The 16019-nt window shown below is 40.5% G+C and overlaps 20 non-coding genes across 20 annotated transcripts; all 20 read left to right on the forward strand.

Annotated features, from left to right (window-relative positions):
• The first annotated feature begins 1983 nt into the window (after positions 1-1983).
• On the forward strand, positions 1984-2055 carry trnag-ucc (transfer RNA glycine (anticodon UCC)). The gene has a single exon. It is a non-coding gene; the product is annotated as a tRNA-Gly (tRNA).
• Positions 2056-2587: 532 nt separating this feature from the next.
• Positions 2588-2659, forward strand: trnag-ucc (transfer RNA glycine (anticodon UCC)). The gene has a single exon. It is a non-coding gene; the product is annotated as a tRNA-Gly (tRNA).
• A 1136-nt stretch (positions 2660-3795) lies between these two features.
• Positions 3796-3867, forward strand: trnag-ucc (transfer RNA glycine (anticodon UCC)). Its single transcript has one exon. It is a non-coding gene; the product is annotated as a tRNA-Gly (tRNA).
• Positions 3868-4076: 209 nt separating this feature from the next.
• On the forward strand, positions 4077-4148 carry trnag-ucc (transfer RNA glycine (anticodon UCC)). Its single transcript has one exon. It is a non-coding gene; the product is annotated as a tRNA-Gly (tRNA).
• Positions 4149-4311: 163 nt separating this feature from the next.
• trnag-ucc (transfer RNA glycine (anticodon UCC)) lies at positions 4312-4383 on the forward strand. Its single transcript has one exon. It is a non-coding gene; the product is annotated as a tRNA-Gly (tRNA).
• A 297-nt stretch (positions 4384-4680) lies between these two features.
• trnag-ucc (transfer RNA glycine (anticodon UCC)) lies at positions 4681-4752 on the forward strand. Its single transcript has one exon. It is a non-coding gene; the product is annotated as a tRNA-Gly (tRNA).
• Positions 4753-4915: 163 nt separating this feature from the next.
• trnag-ucc (transfer RNA glycine (anticodon UCC)) lies at positions 4916-4987 on the forward strand. The gene has a single exon. It is a non-coding gene; the product is annotated as a tRNA-Gly (tRNA).
• Positions 4988-5753: 766 nt separating this feature from the next.
• Positions 5754-5825, forward strand: trnag-ucc (transfer RNA glycine (anticodon UCC)). The gene has a single exon. It is a non-coding gene; the product is annotated as a tRNA-Gly (tRNA).
• Positions 5826-6269: 444 nt separating this feature from the next.
• On the forward strand, positions 6270-6341 carry trnag-ucc (transfer RNA glycine (anticodon UCC)). Its single transcript has one exon. It is a non-coding gene; the product is annotated as a tRNA-Gly (tRNA).
• A 207-nt stretch (positions 6342-6548) lies between these two features.
• On the forward strand, positions 6549-6620 carry trnag-ucc (transfer RNA glycine (anticodon UCC)). The gene has a single exon. It is a non-coding gene; the product is annotated as a tRNA-Gly (tRNA).
• Positions 6621-6826: 206 nt separating this feature from the next.
• Positions 6827-6898, forward strand: trnar-ucg (transfer RNA arginine (anticodon UCG)). Its single transcript has one exon. It is a non-coding gene; the product is annotated as a tRNA-Arg (tRNA).
• Positions 6899-8298: 1400 nt separating this feature from the next.
• On the forward strand, positions 8299-8370 carry trnag-ucc (transfer RNA glycine (anticodon UCC)). Its single transcript has one exon. It is a non-coding gene; the product is annotated as a tRNA-Gly (tRNA).
• A 3585-nt stretch (positions 8371-11955) lies between these two features.
• Positions 11956-12027, forward strand: trnag-ucc (transfer RNA glycine (anticodon UCC)). The gene has a single exon. It is a non-coding gene; the product is annotated as a tRNA-Gly (tRNA).
• Positions 12028-12234: 207 nt separating this feature from the next.
• On the forward strand, positions 12235-12306 carry trnag-ucc (transfer RNA glycine (anticodon UCC)). The gene has a single exon. It is a non-coding gene; the product is annotated as a tRNA-Gly (tRNA).
• A 251-nt stretch (positions 12307-12557) lies between these two features.
• On the forward strand, positions 12558-12629 carry trnag-ucc (transfer RNA glycine (anticodon UCC)). Its single transcript has one exon. It is a non-coding gene; the product is annotated as a tRNA-Gly (tRNA).
• Positions 12630-13765: 1136 nt separating this feature from the next.
• trnag-ucc (transfer RNA glycine (anticodon UCC)) lies at positions 13766-13837 on the forward strand. Its single transcript has one exon. It is a non-coding gene; the product is annotated as a tRNA-Gly (tRNA).
• Positions 13838-14134: 297 nt separating this feature from the next.
• On the forward strand, positions 14135-14206 carry trnag-ucc (transfer RNA glycine (anticodon UCC)). The gene has a single exon. It is a non-coding gene; the product is annotated as a tRNA-Gly (tRNA).
• A 486-nt stretch (positions 14207-14692) lies between these two features.
• Positions 14693-14764, forward strand: trnag-ucc (transfer RNA glycine (anticodon UCC)). The gene has a single exon. It is a non-coding gene; the product is annotated as a tRNA-Gly (tRNA).
• A 163-nt stretch (positions 14765-14927) lies between these two features.
• Positions 14928-14999, forward strand: trnag-ucc (transfer RNA glycine (anticodon UCC)). Its single transcript has one exon. It is a non-coding gene; the product is annotated as a tRNA-Gly (tRNA).
• Positions 15000-15205: 206 nt separating this feature from the next.
• trnar-ucg (transfer RNA arginine (anticodon UCG)) lies at positions 15206-15277 on the forward strand. Its single transcript has one exon. It is a non-coding gene; the product is annotated as a tRNA-Arg (tRNA).
• The last annotated feature ends 742 nt before the right edge of the window (positions 15278-16019 follow it).

Below are 16019 nucleotides of genomic sequence, written 5' to 3' on the forward strand. Positions count from 1 at the left end.
GTTTACTTAGTTTGTGGCGACCGGGCTTATGGCTGCGTACCATATGACGTTTTTTATGGCACCTGTTATCTAGCCTACCTAATTCCTTTAATCCGTAAAGTAGAGGCAAATGAGATTGCAGCGATACTTCCCTCTCTACACAGGAACAGCAGGTCCATTACAAAAGGACAACAGGTAGCGAGCCTACTTTTGCCCTGGTACGGCATTTATGTTAGTCAGCAGGAGATCATGGCATTATCCAAAGTAGTGGAGCATCATCTAAATGTATCAAGTATCGCGATCTTAGTGGAACATAAAGAATTGCGGTAGCACTACAGAATCGCATGGCGCTGGACCTCCTCTTAGCTGCCCAGGGGGGCGCATGTAAAGTAATTGGTGCGGAGTGCTGTTCCTTTGTCTCTGACGCAACACCTGAAGTTACGGATATGGTCCAGGACACAGCTAAGGGGATAAAAGAATTGCATGAAACTCATGGGTTTACACTTGGGGATTTAAGCGGAACTCTTGGGTCCTGGGGAGCGGGGTTGGTTAAATGTGTTGTTACTGTTGCAGTGTTTATCTTGGTTGTGCTAATCCTAGTGACCTGTTTGATCACTGTAATTAAATTAGCCATACGCAGGGTTTCCAAAACTACCCTCCAGGCCCCACAGAGGCTAGTGGGGTACTCTACTGTAGATGACACAATGTTGATGTACGACGCCGAGCTTCCAGACCCATGGGTCTCCGTGGCAGTTCCGGTACCTTGGGTACCTCCTTTCAGCGATTGATAAATTGATTAAAGTTGACACTCAGAATAAAGAATAAATGTTTTTGACTTTTCCTTACTCAGGTTGTTTTCAATAAAATGTCTGACTTTTCCTTTTCAGATTTTTGAACAAATGTATTTGAATAAAATGTATGTAGTAAAGTGCCTTACTCTTGAATAAGTGTATTGAAGTAAACGTAAAGTAATGCTAAAAATGGAGGACACTGTAGCTTTACAGATTACAGATTGATCGATTCATCACTGTGAATTTATACCTTAACTGTGAATTTTAACTGAATCCCTATTGATTCTGATTTATACCTCAATTGGATTTCTTATAATCCTACATTCTAATCGTGTTTTAATAAGTAATTGCCTTGAAGTAAATCTTTAAAGATGTAAGCTGAATTTGAATTTGTGTTTGATGAATGAGATTAACTGAGGGATAAATGATAAAAGATCTTGTTTTTTGAAACATATATTTTACTATTATACTTTTGTATTGCATGTGTTATTATTGTGCCTTTTGACAAAATAAATCAAACACTGAAGAAAGATGATTTTTCTATTATGGTTGTCTGTATCAACCATTGTGATTGGCTGTTCCAATCTTATTCTGTTTTTGATGTAATTAATGTAATGAGGAATCCACCCAACTCTGAGGACGTTTTATTTGATTCAAGTAGTGACTGAAATATTCTTAGACTAATGTTAATTGGTTATCAATAAATTGATAAAAGCGTGGATCTGTCAGAGAATATTCTGATTAGTGTCTGTTAAAATAGCCTTTTAGTGTTTCACATGGGTCTGCCATAACTTAGAGCAGGGGGTTAAAGGTTAAAGGGTTAAAGGTTCCGCTTTCCTGTTGGGGGACTGTGACCAACTGCCAGAGGACTTTAACAGACTGTCTTTGTCTCTGAATCCATGTGCTTGTAATTATTGATCAGAAGAAGCGCGAACAGAGGCCCCTCCCGGATCCTCCGGTAGATCGTCTGTGTTTTCTGTGTAATGCTTTAGTGAGTTCAGGGTTTCCTCAGAGCATGTTGTGTAAATGTCTTGAGCTCACTCACGGCCGTTGGCTCTCATTAAACTCAGTGTTTTGATATAAAGCGGACTCCAGCCTCCATTTCTTCCATCAACATTGCTGAAAAGAAAATCTCTCTCACAGTGACCTTTAGTACATTTAGTATCAACAGTCGGAGAAATAGGCAACTATGCAATGAAAAGACGTTTGTGTAGCGATGGTGGTATAGTGGTGAGCATAGCTGCCTTCCAAGCAGTTGACCTGGGTTCGATTCCCAGCCATCGCAGTTGTTTCTTCCATACTGAACTTTGATGCATGAGAAGCCAGAATGATGGTTCCCATTAGGGTCTTTGGCTAAAAATTGGAAAAGGGAACACCGTCAAAATCTTTTTCCCAACTATTCAGCACAGTCTGCTTCATTTTAAATGCAGGATTCCTTTTGGCATAAACCTTTCGGAGAAATTGGAAACTATGCAATGAAAATACTTTTGTGTAGCGATGGTGGTATAGTGGTGAGAATAGCTGCCTTCCAAGCAGTTGACCTGGGTTCGATTCCCAGCCATCACAGTTGTTTCTTCTATACTGAACTTTGATGCATGATAATCCAGTCTGATGAAACCGGACAAAAACCTCTTAACCAAAGCAATGGTGGTATAGTGGTGACTTTTAGTACATTTAGTATCAACAGTCGGAGAAATAGGCAACTATGCAATGAAAATACTTTTGTGTAGCAATGGTTGTAAAGTGGTGACCTTTAGTACATTTAGTATCAGCGGTCGGAGAAATAGGCAACTATGCAATGAAAAGACGTTTGTGTAGCGATGGTGGTATAGTGGTGAGCATAGCTGCCTTCCAAGCAGTTGACCTGGGTTCGATTCCCAGCCATCGCAGTTGTTTCTTCCATACTGAACTTTGATGCATGAGAAGCCAGAATGATGGTTCACATTAGGGTCTTTGGCTAAAAATTGGAAAAGGGAACACTGTCAAAATCTTTTTCCCAACAATTCAGCACAGTATGCTTCATTTTAAATCCAGGATTACTTTTGGCATAAACCTTTCGGGGAAATTGGAAACTATGCAATGAAAAGACTTTTGTGTAGCGATGGTGGTATAGTGGTGACTTTTAGTACATTTAGTAGCAGCGGTCGGAGAAATAGGCAACTATGCAATGAAGAGACGTTTGTGTAGCGATGGTGGTATAGTGGTGAGCATAGCTGCCTTCCAAGCAGTTGACCTGGGTTCGATTCCCAGCTATCACAGTTGTTTCTTCTATACTGAACTTTGATGCATGATAATCCAGTCTGATGAAACCGGACAAAAACCTCTTAACCAAAGAAATGGTGGTATAGTGGTGACTTTTAGTACATTTAGTATCAACAGTCGGAGAAATAGGCAACTATGCAATGAAACGACGTTTGTGTAGCGAAGGTGGTATAGTGGTGATCATAGCTGCCTTCCAAGCAGTTGACCTGGGTTCGATTCCCAGCCATCGCAGTTGTTTCTTCCATACTGAACTTTGATGCATGAGAAGCCAGAATGATGGTTCACATTAGGGTCTTTCGCTAAAAATTGGAAAAGGGAACACTGTCAAACATTTTTTCCCAACAATTCAGCACAGTATGCTTCATTTTAAATGCAGGATTACTTTTGGCATAAATCTTTCGGGGAAATTGGAAACTATGCAATGAAAATATTTTTGTGTAGGGATGGTGGTATAGTGGTGAGCATAGCTGCCTTCCAAGCAGTTGACCTGGGTTCGATTCCCAGCCATCGCAGTTGTTTCTTCTATACTGAACTTTGATGCATGAGAATCCAGTCTGATGAAACCGGACAAAAACCCCTTAACCAAAGCAATGGTGTTATAGTGGTGACTTTTAGTACATTTAGTAGCAGCGGTCGGAGAAATAGGCAACGATGCAATGAAAAGACGTTTGTGTAGCGATGGTTGTATAGTGGTGACTTTTAGTACATTTAGTTGCAGCGGTCGGAGAAATAGGCAACTATGCAATGAAAAGACGTTTGTGTAGCGATGGTGGTATAGTGGTGAGCATAGCTGCCTTCCAAGCAGTTGACCTGGGTTCGATTCCCAGCCATCGCAGTTGTTTCTTCCATACTGAACTTTGATGCATGAGAAGCCAGAATGATGGTTCACATTAGGGTCTTTGGCTAAAAATTGGAAAAGGGAACACTGTCAAAATCTTTTCCCCAACAATTCTGCACAGTATGCTTCATTTTACATGCAGGATTACTTTTGGCATAAATCTTTCGGGGAAATTGGAAACTATGCAATGAAAATACTTTTGTGTAGCGATGGTGGTATAGTGGTGAGCATAGTGGCCTTCCAAGCCGTTGACCTGGGTTCGATTCCCAGCCATCGCAGTTGTTTCTTCTATACTGAACTTTGATGCATTATAATCCAGTCTGATGAAACCGGACAACAACCTCTTAACCAAAGCAATGGTGGTATAGTGGTGACTTTTAGTACATTTAGTATCAACAGTCGGAGAAATAGGCAACTATGCAATGAAAAGACATCTGTGTAGCGATGGTGGTATAGTGGTGAGCATAGCTGCCTTCCAAGCAGTTGACCTGGGTTCGATTCCCAGCCATCGCAGTTGTTTCTTCCATACTGAACTTTGATGCATGAGAAGCCAGAATGATGGTTCACATTAGGGTCTTTCGCTAAAAATTGGAAAAGGGAACACTGTCAAAATCTATTTCCCAACAATTCAGCACAGTATGCTTCATTTTAAATGCAGGATTACTTTTGGCATAAACCTTTCGGGGAAATTGGAAACTATGCAATGAAAAGACTTTTGTGTAGCGATGGTGGTATAGTGGTGACTTTTAGTACATTTAGTAGCAGCGGTCGGAGAAATAGGCAACTATGCAATGAAGAGACGTTTGTGTAGCGATGGTGGTATAGTGGTGAGCATAGCTGCCTTCCAAGCAGTTGACCTGGGTTCGATTCCCAGCTATCACAGTTGTTTCTTCTATACTGAACTTTGATGCATGATAATCCAGTCTGATGAAACCGGACAAAAACCTCTTAACCAAAGAAATGGTGGTATAGTGGTGACTTTTAGTACATTTAGTAGCAGCGGTCGGAGAAATAGGCAACTACGCAATGAAGAGACGTTTGTGTAGCGATGGTGGTATAGTGGTGAGCATAGCTGCCTTCCAAGCAGTTGACCTGGGTTCGATTCCCAGCCATCGCAGTTGTTTCTTCCATACTGAACTTTGATGCATGAGAAGCCAGAATGATGGTTCACATTAGGGTCTTTGGCTAAAAATTGGAAAAGGGAACACCGTCAAAATCTTTTTTCCCAACAATTCAGCAGTATGCTTCATTTTAAATGCAGTATTACTTTTGGCATAAACCTTTCGGAGAAATTGGAAACTATGCAATGAACAGATTTTGGTGTAGCGATAGTGGTATAGTGGTGAGCATAGCTGCCTTCCAAGCAGTTGACCTGGGTTCGATTCCCAGCCATAGCAGTTGTTTCTTCTATACTGAACTTTGATGCATGATAATCCAGTCTGATGAAACCGGACAACAACCTCTTAACCAAAGCAATGGTGGTATAGTGGTGACTTTTAGTACATTTAGTAGCAGCGGTCTGAGAAATAGGCAACTATGCAATGAAAATACTTTTGTGTAGCGATGGTGGTATAGTGGTGAGCATAGCTGTCTTCCAAGCAGTTGACCTGGGTTCGCTTCCCAGCCATCGCAGTTGTTTCTTCTATACTGAACTTTGATGCATGATAATCCAGTCTGATGAAACAGAACAAAAATATCTTAACCAAAGCCATGGTATTATAGTGGTGACTTTTAGTACATTTAGTAGCAGCGGTTGGAGAAATAGGCAACTATGCAATGAAAAGACGTTGGTGTAGCGATGGTTGTAAAGTGGTGACCTTTAGTACATTTAGTATCAACAGTCGGAGAAATAGGCAACTATGCAATGAAAAGACGTTTGTGTAGCGATGGTGGTATAGTGGTGAGCATAGCTGCCTTCCAAGCAGTTGACCTGGGTTCGATTCCCAGCCATCGCAGTTATTTCTTCCATACTGAACTTTGATGCATGAGAAGCCAGAATGATGGTTCAAATTAGGGTCTTTGGCTAAAAATTGGAAAAGGGAACACTGTCAAAATCTTTTTCCCAACAATTCAGCACAGTATGCTTCATTTTAAAAGCAGGATTACTTTTGGCATAAACCTTTCGGGGAAATTGGAAACTATGCAATGAAAATACTTTTGTGTAGGGATGGTGGTATAGTGGTGAGCATAGCTGCCTTCCTAGCAGTTGACCTGGGTTCGATTCCCAGCCATCGCAGTTGTTTCTTCTATACTGAACTGTGATGCATGAGAATCCAGTCTGATGAAACCGGACAAAAACCTCTTAACCAAAGCAATGGTGGTAAAGTGGTGACTTTTTGTACATTTAGTATCAACAGTCGGAGAAATAGGCAACTATGCAATGAAAAGACGTCTGTGTAGCGATGGTGGTATAGTGGTGAGCATAGCTGCCTTCCAAGCAGTTGACCTGGGTTCGATTCCCAGCCATCGCAGTTGTTTCTTCCATACTGAACTTTGATGCATGAGAAGCCAGAATGATGGTTCACATTAGGGTCTTTGGCTAAAAATCGGAAAAGGGAACACCGTCAAAATCTTTTTCCCAACAATTCAGCAGTATGCTTCATTTTAAATGCAGGATTACTTTTGGAATAAACCTTTCGGAGAAATTGGAAACTATGCAATGAAAATGCTTTTGTGTAGCGATGGTGGTATAGTGGTGAGCATAGCTGCCTTCCAAGCAGTTGACCTGGGTTCGATTCCCAGCCATCGCAGTTGTTTCTTCTATACTGAACTTTGATGCATGAGAAGCCAGAATGATGGTTCACATTAGGGTCTTTGGCTAAAAATTGGAAAAGGGAACACGTCAAAATATTTTCCCCAACAATTCAGCAGTGTGCTTCATTTTAAATGCAGGATTACTTTTGGCATAAACCTTTTGGAGAAATTGGAAACTATGCAATGAAAATACTTTTGTTTAGCGATGGTGGTATAGTGGTGAGCATAGCTGCCTTCGAAGCAGTTGACCTGGGTTCGATTCCCAGCCATCGCAGTTGTTTCTTCTATACTGAACTTTGATGCATGATAATCCAGTCTGATGAAACCGGACAAAAACCTCTTAACCAAAGCAATGGTGGTATAGTGGTGACTTTTAGTACATTCAGTAGCAGCGGTCGGAGAAATAGGCAACTATCCAATGAAAATACTTTTGTGTAGCAATGGTTGTATAGTGGTGAGCTTTAGTACATTTAGTATCAACAGTCGGAGAAATAGGCAACTATGCAATGAAAATGATTTTGTGTAGCAATGGTGGTATAGTGGTGAGCATAGCTGCCTTCCAAGCAGTTGACCTGTGTTCGATTCCCAGCCATCGCAGTTGTTTCTTCCATACTGAACTTTGATGCATGAGAAGCCAGAATGATGGTTCACATTAGGGTCTTTGGCTAAAAATTGGAAAAGGGAACACCGTTAAAATCTTTTTCCCAACAATTCAGCAGTGTGCTTCATTTTAAATGAAGGATTACTTTTGGCATAAACCTTTTGGAGAAATTGGAAACTATGCAATGAAAACACTTTTGTGTAGCGACGGTGGTATAGTGGTGAGCATAGCTGCCTTCCAAGCAGTTGACCTGGGTTCGATTCCCAGCCATCGCAGTTGTTTCTTCTATACTGAGCTTTGATGCATGATAATCCAGTCTGATGAAACAGGACAAAAACCTCTTAACCAAAGCAATGGTGGTATAGTGGTGACTTTTAGTACATTTAGTAGCAGCGGTCGGAGAAATAGGCAACTATGCAATGAAAATACTTTTGTGTAACAATGGTTGTAAAGTGGTGACCTTTAGTACATTTAGTATCAACAGTCGGAGAAATAGGCAACTATGCAATGAAAATGATTTTGTGTAGCGATTGTGGTATAGTGGTGGGCATAGCTGCCTTCCAAGCAGTTGACCTGGGTTCGATTCCCAGCCATCGCAGTTGTTACTTCTACACTGAGCTTTGATGCATGAGAAGCCAGAATGAAGGTTCAAAATAGGGTCTTTGGCTAAACATTGTAATAGGGAAGACCAGCAAATACACATGCTCAGCAATTCGGCAATATGCATCATTTTAAATCCATGTTTACTTTTGGCATAAACCTTTGAAATTGGCAACAATGCAAAGCCTTATGTGGCGATGGTGGTATAGTGGTGAGCATAGCTGCCTTCCAAGCAGTTTACCTGTGTTCGATTCCCAGCCATAGCAGTTGTTTCTTCCATACTGAACTTTGATGCATGAGAAGCCAGAATGATGGTTCACATTACGGTCTTTGGCTAAAAATTGAAAAAGGGAACACCGTCAAAATATTTTTCCCAACAATTCAGCAGTGTGCTTCATTTTAAATGCAGGATTACTTTTGGCATAAACCTTTCGGAGAAATTGGAAACTATGCAATGAAAATACTTTTGTGTAGCGATGGTGGTATAGTGGTGAGCATAGCTGCCTTCCAAGCAGTTGACCTGGGTTCGATTCCCAGCCATCGCAGTTGTTTCTTCTATACTGAACTTTGATGCATGAGAATCCAGTCTGATGAAACCGGACAAAAACCTCTTAACCAAAGCAATGGTGGTATAGTGGTGACTTTTAGTACATTTAGTAGCAGCGGTCGGAGAAATAGGCAACTATGCAATGAAAATACTTTTGTGTAGCAATGGTTGTAAAGTGGTGACCTTTAGTACATTTAGTATCAGCGGTCGGAGAAATAGGCAACTATGCAATGAAAAGACGTTTGTGTAGCGATGGTGGTATAGTGGTGAGCATAGCTGCCTTCCAAGCAGTTGACCTCGGTTCGATTCCCAGCCATCGCAGTTGTTTCTTCCATACTGAACTTTGATGCATGAGAAGCCAGAATGATGGTTCACATTAGGGTCTTTGGCTAAAAATTGGAAAAGTGAACACCGTCAAAACCTTTTTCCCAACAATTTAGCAGTATGCTTCATTTTAAATGCAGGATTACTTTTGGCATAAACCTTTCGGAGAAATTGGAAACTATGCAATGAAAATACTTTTGTGTAGTGATGGTGGTATAGTGGTGAGCATAGCTGCCTTCCAAGCAGTTGACCTGGGTTCGATTCCCAGCCATCGCAGTTGTTTCTTCTATACTGAACTTTGATGCATGATAATCCAGTCTGATGAAACCGGACAACAACCTCTTAACCCAGTGGTTCTCAAACTTTTTCTGTCATTCCCCACTTTGAACAGGTGGGCCTTTTCAAGCCCCACCTATTCCTCGCCGCTCCAATAAAATGGTAGGCCAAGCTTAAAATTGTCAAATGTATCGTTCTATAACAGGGGTCTCCAACTTTTTTAGGATGAGGGTTACTTTCAAAAAATAAAACAAGTCGTGAGCTACTTTTACTCCTCTTTTTTGTTTTTTTGCAGTGTATATATTTAGCACATTTGAACATTATTATATGCTACCTTTAACCTTTGAGTGCTGTTTGGGTCTGTGGGACCCGTTTTCAGTGTTTACTAAAATAAAATGTATCCAATTTAATTATTTTAACCTGCTTTATTTGGTGGTGGACGTCACATCCTCGAGGGTCCGGGGGCATGCACCCCCAGGAAGATTTTTTTTAAATGTTGAAGTTGAATGCATCAATCTGGTGCACTTTGAGCTAGGGCTGCTCAATTAAATCGTATTTTAATCGCAATTACGATTTTGGCTTGCAACGATTATGAAAACAACATCATCGAAATAAAACGATTTTATTTATTTTTTAAATAGGTTTTTCAGTTGAATTATACTTAAAGTTCAGGGTAATCAACTGTTAAAAACATACTTTTCAAATTATTTTCTTCAATAAATTGATGTTTTTCAAAGTAAATGGTTAATCGTTTTTAATAATCGTGATATCAAGTATTGACCCAAATAATCGAGATTATGATTTTTGCCATAATCGAGCAGCCCTACTTTGAGCCCAACATGAATTTATGGATACAGCTCTCAACACTCAGATGAAAGGGAGCTGTATACTTTTCAATAATCCAAACATCTTTAGAATATGATCACAACAAATCATTTAAACTTGTTTATTCTTATCTTATGTTACCTAGTTACCATTCTTTCTTTTTATGTATGCATATTTGACTAATCACTCCCCTTTTAAACTTGTTACTGTCCTATAGTACACATTGGAATGATTTCTTACTTTATTTTGTACAACTTTATTAAATAGATAAAGGTGTGCTCTCTCTCTTGCTCTCTCGCTCTCTCGCTCCACATTGCTTTTCTTCCCGACTGCAACGCTGTTGTGTGTGTCTGTGAGAGCGTTTCACACGTGTGTATGAGAGATTTTTACCAGTGGCGAGCCTGTCTCTGAGGGCCTAAGATATTCTACAAAATAATATTTAAAAACATTAAAACAAATTATATTTTTCTTTATATATTTTTTTTAAATATGTTTTTAGTAATATTTGTCAATAGTTTTACCAAAAATAACTTGATTAAATTGTATTTAAAATAACATTTCCAAAGAAATAAATCCTTTGAATCTGCCTATTCAGTTTCTGTTTGAATGTGAAGGGTTAAATGAAAGAAGCTCCTCTCTGCGAGTCTGTGAAGACAGGAGGCTTGTTTGAGACAAGCAAGACCTGCGCAGTTGCAATTAACGTCTTGCTAGTGCGTTGCATGATGGTTAGTCATTTTGTCCGACTTGCTCTGGAGGCTCGCCCACATGAGACTTTGAAATCTCGCGGGACAAAGACGCCCGCAGCCTTGAGAGCGAGGCGAGGCGAGTTGGCGCAATTTCTCTCCACGAGCTGCGGAAGCGAAATGCTTGATGGGAAACGGCTCGCTGGTATCTCGAGCTGAGCACTCATTGGTGGTTTTTACCACGTGCTGCTGATGAAACTCTCCAATTGGCTGGCAAAAGTTTGTTGTTGTTTTGTGTCAGTTTTACGTCGCCACATCCATTCCCATTTGTCATCATTGTTCCACAATGTTTATCATCATGAAATTAATATCTATATATTGTATACTATACTGCTTACCGTTTTCATACTTTATATATCTTAGCATATTCATACACACTGTTCATACTGCTCACAGGCTGATATCTAGTGTATTCATACCCCACTGTTTATTCATCATTCAATTCATTCTATATGTTATTCTGTAGATGGTGTACATTACTTTCCACTTCACTGCTTGTTGCACCTGGTTAGAAGCTAAACTGTATTTCGTTGTCTCAGTACCTGTAATATGTGCAATAACAATAAAGTCATGTCATTCTCCATACAATACATGTGGGATTTCTATTGCATCCACTTCATCTGCAACGAAAAACGCCAACGCAATTTCCGCCATTGCAAACCCAGCCAGTCAAGCCGACTCCGAGTCCGAGCTGTCCGACTTAAGACGAGCTTTTTGACACCTCCCCCGGCTGCGATCGGCTACTCTCGTCTACTTTCGAGGCGAACCGCAATGTGTCTCAAACAAAGCCTAGGAGCTGATTGGACGTCCAGCTATGAATTCACAGAGGGCCAGCTATAGTAACTGAATGAGAGTAATGTTAAATGACAGTACAATTGACCAATCATATCTTCCCTCTAAATGGGTGGGTTTTATTATCGCGGACTTCATGACAAGTTCCGCCCGCTGTGAAACATTTCTTGTTTCCATAGCAACAACAACTGTCAACAGCGTAAACTTGCCTTCAAAATAAAAGCATGCCAAATTACACTTAAGACATACAACTGCAACGAAAGTAACAAACACAATGCAATATCCTTTTCAATTTCAAAGAACACAAATTGGGTTATCTACAGGTGTTGTTTTGTGTGGTAGAGGGTCGCTTTTTATTGATACGTTTTACACCCCGGGCGGGCCGTTGTTTTGATATTCCACCAGTGTATAAATAATAAAAAAATGTAAAAAAATAAATTTGAATTTTTTTTTTTTTTAAATAATTTTTTTTTTTCCGCGACCCAACTATCACATCTCCGCGCCCCACACTTTGAGAAACGCTGTCTTACCCAAAGCAATAGTGGTATAGTGGTGACTTTTTGTACATTTAGTATCAACAGTCGGAGAAATAGGCAACTATGCAATGAAAATATGTCTGTGTAGCGATGGTGGTATAGTGGTGAGCATAGCTGCCTTCCAAGCAGTTGACCTGGGTTCGATTCCCAGCCATCGCAGTTGTTTCTTCCATACTGAACTTTGATGCATGAGAAGCCAGAATGATGGTTCACATTAGGGTCTTTGGCTAAAAATTGGAAAAGGGAACACCGTCAAAATCTTTTTCCCAACAATTCAGCAGTTTGCTTCATTTTAAATGCAGGATTACTTTTGGCATAAACCTTTCGGGGAAATTGGAAACTATGCAATGAAAATACTTTTGTGTAGCGATGGTGGTATAGTGGTGAGCATAGCTGCCTTCCAAGCAGTTGACCTGGGTTCGATTCCCAGCCATCGCAGTTGTTTCTTCTATACTGAACTTTGATGCATGAGAATCCAGTCTGATGAAACGGAAGAAAAATATCTTAACCAAAGCAATGGTGTTATAGTGGTGACTTTTAATACATTTAGTAGCAGCGGTCGGAGAAATAGGCAACTATGCAATGAAAATACTTTTGTGTAGCAATGGTTGTAAAGTGGTGACCTTTAGTACATTTAGTATCAGCGGTCGGAGAAATAGGCAACTATGCAATGAAAAGACGTTTGTGTAGCGATGGTGGTATAGTGGTGAGCATAGCTGCCTTCCAAGCAGTTGACCTGGGTTCGATTCCCAGCCATCGCAGTTGTTTCTTCCATACTGAACTTTGATGCATGAGAAGCCAGAATGATGGTTCACATTAGGGTCTTTGGCTAAAAATTGGAAAAGGGAACACTGTCAAAATCTTTTTCCCAACAATTCAGCACAGTATGCTTCATTTTAAATCCAGGATTACTTTTGGCATAAACCTTTCGGGGAAATTGGAAACTATGCAATGAAAAGACTTTTGTGTAGCGATGGTGGTATAGTGGTGACTTTTAGTACATTTAGTAGCAGCGGTCGGAGAAATAGGCAACTATGCAATGAAGAGACGTTTGTGTAGCGATGGTGGTATAGTGGTGAGCATAGCTGCCTTCCAAGCAGTTGATCTGGGTTCGATTCCCAGCTATCACAGTTGTTTCTTCTATACTGAACTTTGATGCATGATAATCCAGTCTGATGAAAACGGACAAAAACCTCTTAACCAAAGAAATGGTGGTATAGTGGTGACTTTTAGTACATTTAGTATCAACAGTCGGAGAAATAGGCAACTATGCAATGAAACGACGTTTGTGTAGCGAAGGTGGTATAGTGGTGAGCATAGCTGCCTTCCAAGCAGTTGACCTGGGTTCGATTCCCAGCCATCGCAGTTGTTTCTTCCATACTGAACTTTGATGCATGAGAAGCCAGAATGATGGTTCACATTAGGGTCTTTCGCTAAAAATTGGAAAAGGGAACACTGTCAAAACATTTTTCCCAACAATTCAGCACAGTATGCTTCATTTTAAATGCAGGATTACTTTTGGCATAAATCTTTCGGGGAAATTGGAAACTATGCAATGAAAATATTTTTGTGTAGGGATGGTGGTATAGTGGTGAGCATAGCTGCCTTCCAAGCAGTTGACCTGGGTTCGATTCCCAGCCATCGCAGTTGTTTCTTCCATACTGAACTTTGATGCATGAGAATCCAGTCTGATGAAACAGAACAAAAATATCTTAACCAAAGCAATGGTGTTATAGTGGTGACTTTTAGTACATTTAGTAGCAGCAGTTTGAGAAATAGGCAACTATTCAATGAAAAGACGTTTGTGTAGCGATGGTTGTATAGTGGTGACTTTTAGTACATTTAGTAGCAGCGGTCGGAGAAATAGGTAACTATGCAATGAAAAGACGTTTGTGTAGCGATGGTGGTATAGTGGTGAGCATAGCTGCCTTCCAAGCAGTTGACCTGGGTTCGATTCCCAGCCATCGCAATTGTTTCTTCCATACTGAACTTTGATGCATGAGAAGCCAGAATGATGGTTCACATTAGGGTCTTTGGCTACAAATTGGAAAAGGGAACACTGTCAAAATCTTTTTCCCAACAATTCAGCACAGTATGCTTCATTTTAAATCCAGGATTACTTTTGGCATAAAACTTTCGGGGAAATTGGAAACTATGCAATGAAAAGACTTTTGTGTAGCGATGGTGGTATAGTGGTGACTTTTAGTACATTTAGTAGCAGCGGTCGGAGAAATAGGCAACTACGCAATGAAGAGACGTTTGTGTAGCGATGGTGGTATAGTGGTGAGCATAGCTGCCTTCCAAGCAGTTGACCTGGGTTCGATTCCCAGCCATCGCAGTTGTTTCTTCTATACTGAACTTTGATGCATGATAATCCAGTCTGATGAAACCGGACAACAACCTCTTAACCAAAGCAATGGTGGTATAGTGGTGACTTTTAGTACATTTAGTAGCAGCGGTCTGAGAAATAGGCAACTATGCAATGAAAATACTTTTGTGTAGCGATGGTGGTATAGTGGTGAGCATAGCTGTCTTCCAAGCAGTTGACCTGGGTTCGCTTCCCAGCCATCGCAGTTGTTTCTTCTATACTGAACTTTGATGCATGATAATCCAGTCTGATGAAACAGAACAAAAATATCTTAACCAAAGCAATGGTATTATAGTGGTGACTTTTAGTACATTTAGTAGCAGCGGTTGGAGAAATAGGCAACTATGCAATGAAAAGACGTTGGTGTAGCGATGGTTGTAAAGTGGTGACCTTTAGTACATTTAGTATCAACAGTCGGAGAAATAGGCAACTATGCAATGAAAAGACGTTTGTGTAGCGATGGTGGTATAGTGGTGAGCATAGCTGCCTTCCAAGCAGTTGACCTGGGTTCGATTCCCAGCCATCGCAGTTGTTTCTTCTATACTGAACTTTGATGCATGAGAATCCAGTCTGATGAAACCGGACAAAAACCCCTTAACCAAAGCAATGGTGTTATAGTGGTGACTTTTTGTACATTTAGTATCAACAGTCGGAGAAATAGGCAACTATGCAATGAAAAGACGTCTGTGTAGCGATGGTGGTATAGTGGTGAGCATAGCTGCCTTCCAAGCAGTTGACCTGGGTTCGATTCCCAGCCATCGCAGTTGTTTCTTCCATACTGAACTTTGATGCATGAGAAGCCAGAATGATGGTTCACATTAGGGTCTTTGGCTAAAAATTGGAAAAGGGAACACGTCAAAATCTTTTCCCCAACAATTCAGCAGTGTGCTTCATTTTAAATGCAGGATTACTTTTGGCATAAACCTTTTGGAGAAATTGGAAACTATGCAATGAAAATACTTTTGTTTAGCGATGGTGGTATAGTGGTGAGCATAGCTGCCTTCGAAGCAGTTGACCTGGGTTCGATTCCCAGCCATCGCAGTTGTTTCTTCTATACTGAACTTTGATGCATGATAATCCAGTCTGATGAAACCGGACAAAACCTCTTAACCAAAGCAATGGTGGTATAGTGGTGACTTTTAGTACATTCAGTAGCAGCGGTCGGAGAAATAGGCAACTATCCAATGAAAATACTTTTGTGTAGCAATGGTGGTATAGTGGTGAGCATAGCTGCCTTCCAAGCAGTTGACCTGTGTTCGATTCCCAGCCATCGCAGTTGTTTCTTCCATACTGAACTTTGATGCATGAGAAGCCAGAATGATGGTTCACATTAGGGTCTTTGGCTAAAAATTGGAAAAGGGAACACCGTTAAAATCTTTTTCCCAACAATTCAGCAGTGTGCTTCATTTTAAATGAAGGATTACTTTTGGCATAAACCTTTTGGAGAAATTGGAAACTATGCAATGAAAACACTTTTGTGTAGCGACGGTGGTATAGTGGTGAGCATAGCTGCCTTCCAAGCAGTTGACCAGGGTTCGATTCCCAGCCATCGCAGTTGTTTCTTCTATACTGAGCTTTGATGCATGATAATCCAGTCTGATGAAACAGGACAAAAACCTCTTAACCAAAGCAATGGTGGTATAGTGGTGACTTTTAGTACATTTAGTAGCAGCGGTCGGAGAAATAGGCAACTATGCAATGAAAATACTTTTGTGTAGCAATGGTTGTAAAGTGGTGACCTTTAGTACATTTAGTATCAGCGGTCGGAGAAATAGGCAACTAT

The sequence above is a fragment of the Pseudochaenichthys georgianus genome, chromosome 21 (genome assembly GCF_902827115.2).
Source record: "Pseudochaenichthys georgianus chromosome 21, fPseGeo1.2, whole genome shotgun sequence".
NCBI classification, from domain to species: Eukaryota; Metazoa; Chordata; class Actinopteri; order Perciformes; family Channichthyidae; genus Pseudochaenichthys; species Pseudochaenichthys georgianus.